This window comes from Gopherus flavomarginatus, chromosome 5 (assembly GCF_025201925.1).
Source record: "Gopherus flavomarginatus isolate rGopFla2 chromosome 5, rGopFla2.mat.asm, whole genome shotgun sequence".
Classification (NCBI taxonomy): Eukaryota; Metazoa; Chordata; order Testudines; family Testudinidae; genus Gopherus; species Gopherus flavomarginatus.
Window position 1 is genome coordinate 145,331,012 of NC_066621.1, and position 7,189 is coordinate 145,338,200.

General features: G+C 47.1%; 1 protein-coding gene across 1 annotated transcript in view; it reads right to left on the reverse strand.

The window, feature by feature from the left end:
• SYNE2 (spectrin repeat containing nuclear envelope protein 2) overlaps positions 1–3,446 on the reverse strand; it is a 273,351-nt gene extending 269,905 nt beyond the window's left edge. The window contains exon 1 of the mRNA XM_050952774.1: positions 3,338–3,446. The gene's annotated coding sequence lies outside the window, so the exon portion shown is untranslated. The remainder of the gene's footprint in view (positions 1–3,337) is intronic.
• Between the last annotated feature and the right edge of the window lie 3,743 nt (positions 3,447–7,189).

The following is a 7,189-nucleotide window of genomic DNA, read 5'->3' on the forward strand; positions in this document are numbered from 1 at the left end:
TTCAGAGCAGCCCCAGAAGAACAGTAAGCTTGGGCATTTGTTTTGGACTTTTTGTTACCCCAGAAAGGGAGTGAACTTTTATGTGACATGGCCGGACAGCCATGATGCCAAAGACCGGGGGGAGGAGCTGTTGCAGAGCTGAGGAAGTGACCATCGGGAGTCCAGAGATAAGGTCCTTTGCCAACAGTGCACCAATCCACAAAGTCTGAGTCAGGTGCCTGGGCTGCTATAGGAGGAGGAGAGATAGGCACCTAAGACTGCAATCCACAAAAGCCAGCATGCTAGGCGGCTCCCTGCCTAAACTAACTAATGTGTGATGCTGACAACAGGGATGTGTGCTAAGCTCTGCCCCTCTCACTGGGGTAGGGACCTAAGTCTTATTGAAGGAATGAGTTAGGTGCCTGCTTTGCGCCACACAAAACAGGGGTGGAGGCGATTCCCACCTTCAACTTTTAATCCAGTGGTTAGAGAACTCAGCTAGGATGTGAGAGACTCAAGTTCAATCCCCTCCTCTCTGCCAGAGGGGGAGATAGGATTTGAACAGCAGTTTCCCACCTTTCAGGAGTGTTCTAAACACTGGGCTATGGGATATACTCATGTGGGGAACCCTCATTCTCTCCTGTTGAAGCTGATCCATTGTGAATAAATAATGAAAGAGTTATCTGAAGGAGGGGGACTGGATCCAGGGTCTCCCACCTACTAGGCACGTGTCCTAACACTGGACTGAATCATTGTCACCTGCTTCCCCTGCCTTGAGGCTGTATTGCAGGGTTGTCAGGAGTGGGCTCTGTCCAGCAAAGGGCTAGTACTCACAGGGTGCACCCTTCTACTCCCTGAGGGCCTGCTGCTGCAGTGGTTGGGTGGTCTTGGATGACAGGACTCAGCTCCCTGCCCATCTCGCTTTTCCATGGCACAGAGGAAGTGGTCAGGGCTGCGCTGAATTCTGGAAGGAACTGTGCAAAGGGGGAGCAAAGTTCAGGAAAAGCTAAAATCTGGGTGGAAAGCGATAAAAACCATTATTGGCTTTTTTGAAACCTGGATATTTTTTAGAGACAATGGATAAACACCAAAAATGAAGGGCCTTATCTAGAGACGATTACGGAAATCGTTGCAACTGATGAGTTTGTTAACCAGATGCATGGGGCTTTGTGCATTCCCCATTTCCTGTTTCTGGTTTTCTGATTTTAACCAAAATCTGTAGGGTTTTTCTCACTGATATCTAGAACATTCCCTGAATTTTTACAATTGATCAGTTGGGGCATTTCAAAAGTTTTCACATTACAGACAGAGAAATGCCACTGAATTGAGTGTAAGGCCTCATATGTTTAACCAATAATCATAATACCTGGCTGGGCGAAGCAAAGTCTTACACTCAACTCAATGACAGTCTCTGTTTGGCTTATAATGAGCCCTAGTGTTGAAGGAAAGAGAGGGGGCACAGAGGGGGGGAGAAGAATGAGGGGGAGAATGGAATAGGGGGAGAACATGGGCACACAGAGTCTCTGCCATATGGACAGATGGAGGACGGGGGGGCACACAGAGCCCCTGCTGTGTGGTGAGGAATGGGGAGTACAAAAAGCCGCCGCCACGAGGGTGGGGAGAATAGAGGACAATGATATGGGGGGAGGAGGAGACACAGAACCCCTGGCATAGGGGAAAGGGTATCTGAAGGGCTGCAGCAGATTGTGCCTTTTTTTTTTAAATACTCCCCCTGTTCCCTCCACCTGGCTATGCCAACTGACACAGAGCCCCTAGCATGTAGTGGAGGGAGAATGGGGAACAGAGTCCTTGGCATGCGGGGAAGAGGGGAATATGGGGTATATAAAGCGGTGGCATGTGAGGAGGAATAGAGGACCCTAGTATTCTGGAGGGAGAAATAGGGGGCACAGAGCCCTTGGCACTTGCAGGAGTTCCGGGAGTCACAGGGAGTCCCTGAAACAGAGGGGGACAGGAAAGTAGCCCACAGGGAGCTTGTGGGGTGAAATGGAGGGATGCAAGGAGCCCTGACGCGTGCAGTGAGCTCGGCCTACAGAAGCTACAGAGTGTGCAACCTCTGCTATGTAGCATTTTGTCCATCATGGCTGTATAAGCACATACTGGTAATAAAGTTAATAACACGAATAACTCCTATAGTCCTTATTCAGCCAAGACGCGCATGCGCTTCAGTGGAATTTTGCCTTAATAAGGATTCAGGCTCAGAATCCAAGTACCTAACCAACTATGTAACAATCTTAAAAGATAACATACGTTACATAAGCAAGAGAGCATCAAGTCAGGAAGAAATATTAGTCCTTTGGTTTGTGGACTCTCTCTTCCACCTGTAAATTTACATGTCCTCCAGCATCATGGTGTCTCCAAAAACACATCACTCCGACTAATACTCAAGAAACTAATATTTCAAAGCTGGAAAACATGGATTTCAAAAGGGTGTTAGTTTGGCTCAATGACAGAGAAGGTGATTTCACACAAAAAAAGTGGCCTATGTTTCTTGAACTATCTTATTAGAGGGTTTGTACCTTAAGTCTCACTAGTTTTTCCCTACTCTTCCCCCCTTCCTGCAATTTGATTTATCTCACAAAGATCCTGTAAGTGGTTATGCCTGTGCACAACCAGTAGTTTTTTTTCTGTCAGGAAAATGAAATAAATGGTAAACTGAAGCCATTTGAAATATATGTTAAAAATACCAACACCTGCGAACTGCATTGCTTGATTAAATAAGGCGCCTGATTTTTCCTTTAAAGCGTCTGGTTACAAGTCACAGGGGGCCAGGGAAGGTGAAGCTGACACCTAAGGAACAAAGGCAGCTTCAGCCAACAAAGGCTGCCAGGTACGGTAACCAAAGCCTAGACAATGAAGGCGCAGGGGGGCTCTCCAGCATCCCACCCAGCGAGGGGCGCAGGGTCAGGGGGCTGGCCTGGCAGGCGGCCCCCTGGGGCTGCGGGAAGAAGGGGTCGCCGCGGTGCTGTCGGCAGGGGCAGGCGCTTGGTACTTTCCAGGCGTCTTGTCACCCACACAAAGGGCTTCTCTCGGCAGCGCTCGGCTCCCTTCCCGCCCGGGCGTGCGGCTCGCTCGCTGACATCCCCGCTAGCGCGGAGCCTGCCTCCCGCAGCCGGGGCGGCAGCGCCGGTAGGAGCCCCCAGGCGGCGGCGGCGGCAGCAGCCCCTGCCCCGCCTGGCCGCAGGGGCCACACGCCGGCCAGTCAGCGCCGCCAACTTTCCTGCGCGCTCCCCCAGCAGACACTCCGCGGGCGGCGGGCTGAGCCCCCAGGACCGCCGCACCGCGCTGCCCGGCCGGACGCGGACACCCGCGGCTGCAGGGGGCGCTGGGAGATACTCACTTTCCGCGCGGTCCGGGGGCGGCAGGGGGCACCCGCCTGCGCTGGGGGATGGGGAGCGGGGACCCTGGCGTTGCCTCGGGAGGGGACTGGGCGCGGTGGCGCGGCCCCTTGCTCCGCTCCTCGGCTGCAAACCACGCCCCAGGCCGGTGCAAGCCCCGACTCCCGCCGCCGCTCGCGGCCCCTAGTGCAGGAAGTCGGAGCGCCCTTGACCCACACGCCCCTGAGAGGAGCCCAGCCTAGCGGCCACCTTCCAAACAAACAGCACGTGGCTGACGGCCACAGGTCGGGCGGTCCTAGCCACAGGAGGGGGAAATGCGGCGCCTGCAACACCTGGGTGTGTCTAAGGCGGCTGGTAGCTGGAGCAGGCAATGGTAGCCTGGAGTACTGGGTCCTATTCTCACCCTGCTACTGACCAGCTCTGTGACCTTGGGCAAATCGCTCCCACTAGTAGTAGGAGTGTTCTCACTTAGAACCCATTCAGCCTGCTATATCCCTTCACTGCACTGGGGCCTATGGAGTAATGAGAGCAGAGAGCCAGGGCCCCTACACAGGAGTTCTCCTCCCCTCTGCCATTCTCTGGCTATGTGGTAGTGAGGAAGGGACAATCTTTGCAAGTCATTTTCCCCGTTCCTAAAAATGGGAGGATTGATGCCTACCTTCAGGAGTTCCTGTAACACTGAGTTACACTGAGTTAAACTTCTGATCTTTGGATGAAAGGAGCTACGGAAGTGCTAAATATTTTTAAACCTCACAATATCTGTCAAAAATGTAGCAATTTCCCACTCTAGCCCTGCAAAAAGCTCTTCTAATTCAGCTGGGTTGCAGTCACCAGCAGTATGGCCACTATTAATACAGCATATACCACACTGAAGAGTAGTAGTTAATCCAATTTAATTTCTTTTGGGCAGAGCATGGTTAAACAATATTAACTCAATCTGCGCATAAGGTAACTGTCTAATCTAAGAGATACATAATAGTAATCAATAGTTTTAGAGCTATGTATTACAAAGTAGTACAGTAAAATATCAGAATGGGAGATGGTTTTAACAGTCTGTGCTGGTAGTGATCACTTGGCTATACGGATTAAAAAAAAAATTCCAAAAGCCAGTTCCTATCCATGCTGATAAAGTAGGTTTATCCTTCATTTATTCTGCTAGATGGGTATTTGGTGTTAAGGATCAAAGGCCCAATCCTGGTTCCTTTAGAGCAGGGGTAGGCAACCTATGGCATGCGTGCCAAAGATGGCACGCGAGCTGATTTTCAGTGGCACTCACACTGCAAAGGTCCTGGCCACCACTCCAGGGGGCTCTGCATTTTAATTTTAAATGAAGCTTCTTAAACATTTTAAAAGCCTTATTTACTTTACATACAACAATAGTTTAGTTATAATATATACACTTATAAAGAGACCTTCTAAAAATGTTAAAATGTGTTACTGGCATGTGAAACCTTAAATTAGAGTGAATAAATGAAGACTCGGTGCACCACTTCTGAAAGGTTGCCGACCTCTGCTTTAGAGTAACTGGTAAAAACAAATCAAGCCCTGATTGATTTAAATAAATGGAAGTAGAACTAGGCCCCATATTTGAAGCCATTTCTCAAGGCCAAATCTAGCAGCCTTTACTTCTTATTACCACTTCAAAAGTTATTTTTCCTCCCTGAGTATCCTGCTGTTAATAGATTTCTTATTAGACTGACCTCAGGCTTAGGAAGGCAACCCCTGTCCTTTCATGTATTTATACCTGTATTTTCCACTCCGTGCATGTGATGAAGTGGGTTCTAGCTCACGAAAGATTATGCCCAAATAAATGTTAGTCTCTAAAGTGCTACAAGGACTCATTGTTTTTGCTGATACAGACTAACACGGCTACCACTCTGAAACTTCTTACTCAAGGTAACCGTCATAGGTTTCCATAGTTTATCTGAGTAAGTACTGCTAGATTTAGTCTCTTGTATTTTAAGACAAGTGAATTCCACACCTTTTTTGAGTGCCACTTTAGCTAAAGAATGTTCCAGCTTCTGGGAGTGCCAGCTACAGCCAGTTGTAACTTGACAGCCCTGCCTTGGTAAACACAATATAATTCACTTTGCTCTTGTAACATTATCTCTATCTATGGATAACTATTTATTTATTTGTACAGTGGCACTGCTGTACTTGACATTTTTACAGTCAGGGATGAAGACCAGGTCCCTGCCCCAAAGAGCTTTACAGTCTAAACTGATCACTCACTACATCCAGATCTTTTAACTAGGAAGATTAATATAGTGTTTGCCCAAACCAATCCTTTGTTAAAAGCTGGGTGAAATCGTGTTATGGGTTGAATTAAAACACCACTGAGATTTATAGGTATGAACTCACCCTTCAGTTAATATAACTGTAAGCCTAAACCCCCACCTAAGACAAAAAGTGTGCATGCATCTGCCTGGGAAATTTTGGCTGAGTATTGTTTTGGGTTGGTGGGTGGGTGGGTGGGTGAGGGAACAGAAATCTCCCAAGCTGAGAAGAGAGTGGGAGAGGCAAGAAAGCCAAGCAGGAGCCTGCATACAATGGAAATTAGAAGCCAATACCTTTGGGGATCTGGGCTGGTATGACCCTGGAAAAAGCAAGAGAGAGCTTTTGGGTCTGGTATTGGCTAAAGAGGCTTGGAGCTGTAAATTAAGAAACTGCTGCCCCTTATGTTCTTGGTTCCTTCTGCATGCAAAGAAATACAGGACTGTATGTATGTTCCTTGCAAATACACAAAATTGCATCAAAGAAAATAATTGCAACTTCAACATGGAACATCTATAGGCCTGAACTTTGACTAGCCACTTAGGTGTTGCCCCTTTTTAATCCTAGAGAAGGGGTAGTCAATAGGTGGACTGGGGCCCAAATCCTGACCACCAGATGCTTTTGAATGGACCCTGAAATCTTTTTATTTACTTATTTAGTATCACCATAATTGTTGTTGGGCTTTCTTAATTAGTATTTTTCACTGGAGTTTGGCCCTTGACTATAACTTGACCAGGAAATTTGGACATTGACAAAAAATAATCAATTACCCCTGCTTTAGAGCAATCTTGGGGTGGTGCTACGTGTCTCTCTTTCTCTCGCTCTCACACACACACACACAAATTCTTCAACTAGCTGCTTTTAATAATATTATTCTAGGAATCAAAATGGCATCTCCAAATATATCAAAATGGTCATTTAGCTGATTAGTAATTTTTTCTTAAAGCATTTAGGTCACTGTCTTTGCAATAAACAGAGAACTGTCCCAAACATGTTATACCAAGCTTGAACTTTCTTGTGTGGAGAGTACCAAACTGCATTACAGCCATCCTAAGGAACAACATCTATCCCAGAGTTAAACCTTGTTCCCTTAACTTGGCTATAACATGATTTGGACTGCTCTAAACCACCAGTACCAAACTGTGTTATATGGCCTTGTCTAAACTTGTAAATGTTATATCCATAACTCATCAGTAGGACTCATCAGAGCTCAGTGCAGCTCCATCACTGGTAGCCCACATCTCGAATACTGCATATAGATGTGGTCTCCTCACCTCAAAAAAAGATATACTGGCACTAGAAAAGGTTCAGAAAAGGGCAATTAAAATGATTAGGGGTTTGGAGAGGGTCCCATATGAGGAAAGATTAAAGAGGCTAGGACTCTTCAGCTTGGAAAAGAGGAGACTAAGGGGGATATGATAGAGGTGTATATAAAAACATGAGTGATGTGGAGAAAGTGGATAAGGAAAAGTTATTTACTTATTCCCATAATACAAGAACTAGGTGTCGCCAAATGAAATTAATAGGCAGCAGGTTTAAAACAAATAAAAGGAAGTTCTTCATGCAGTGCACTGTCAACT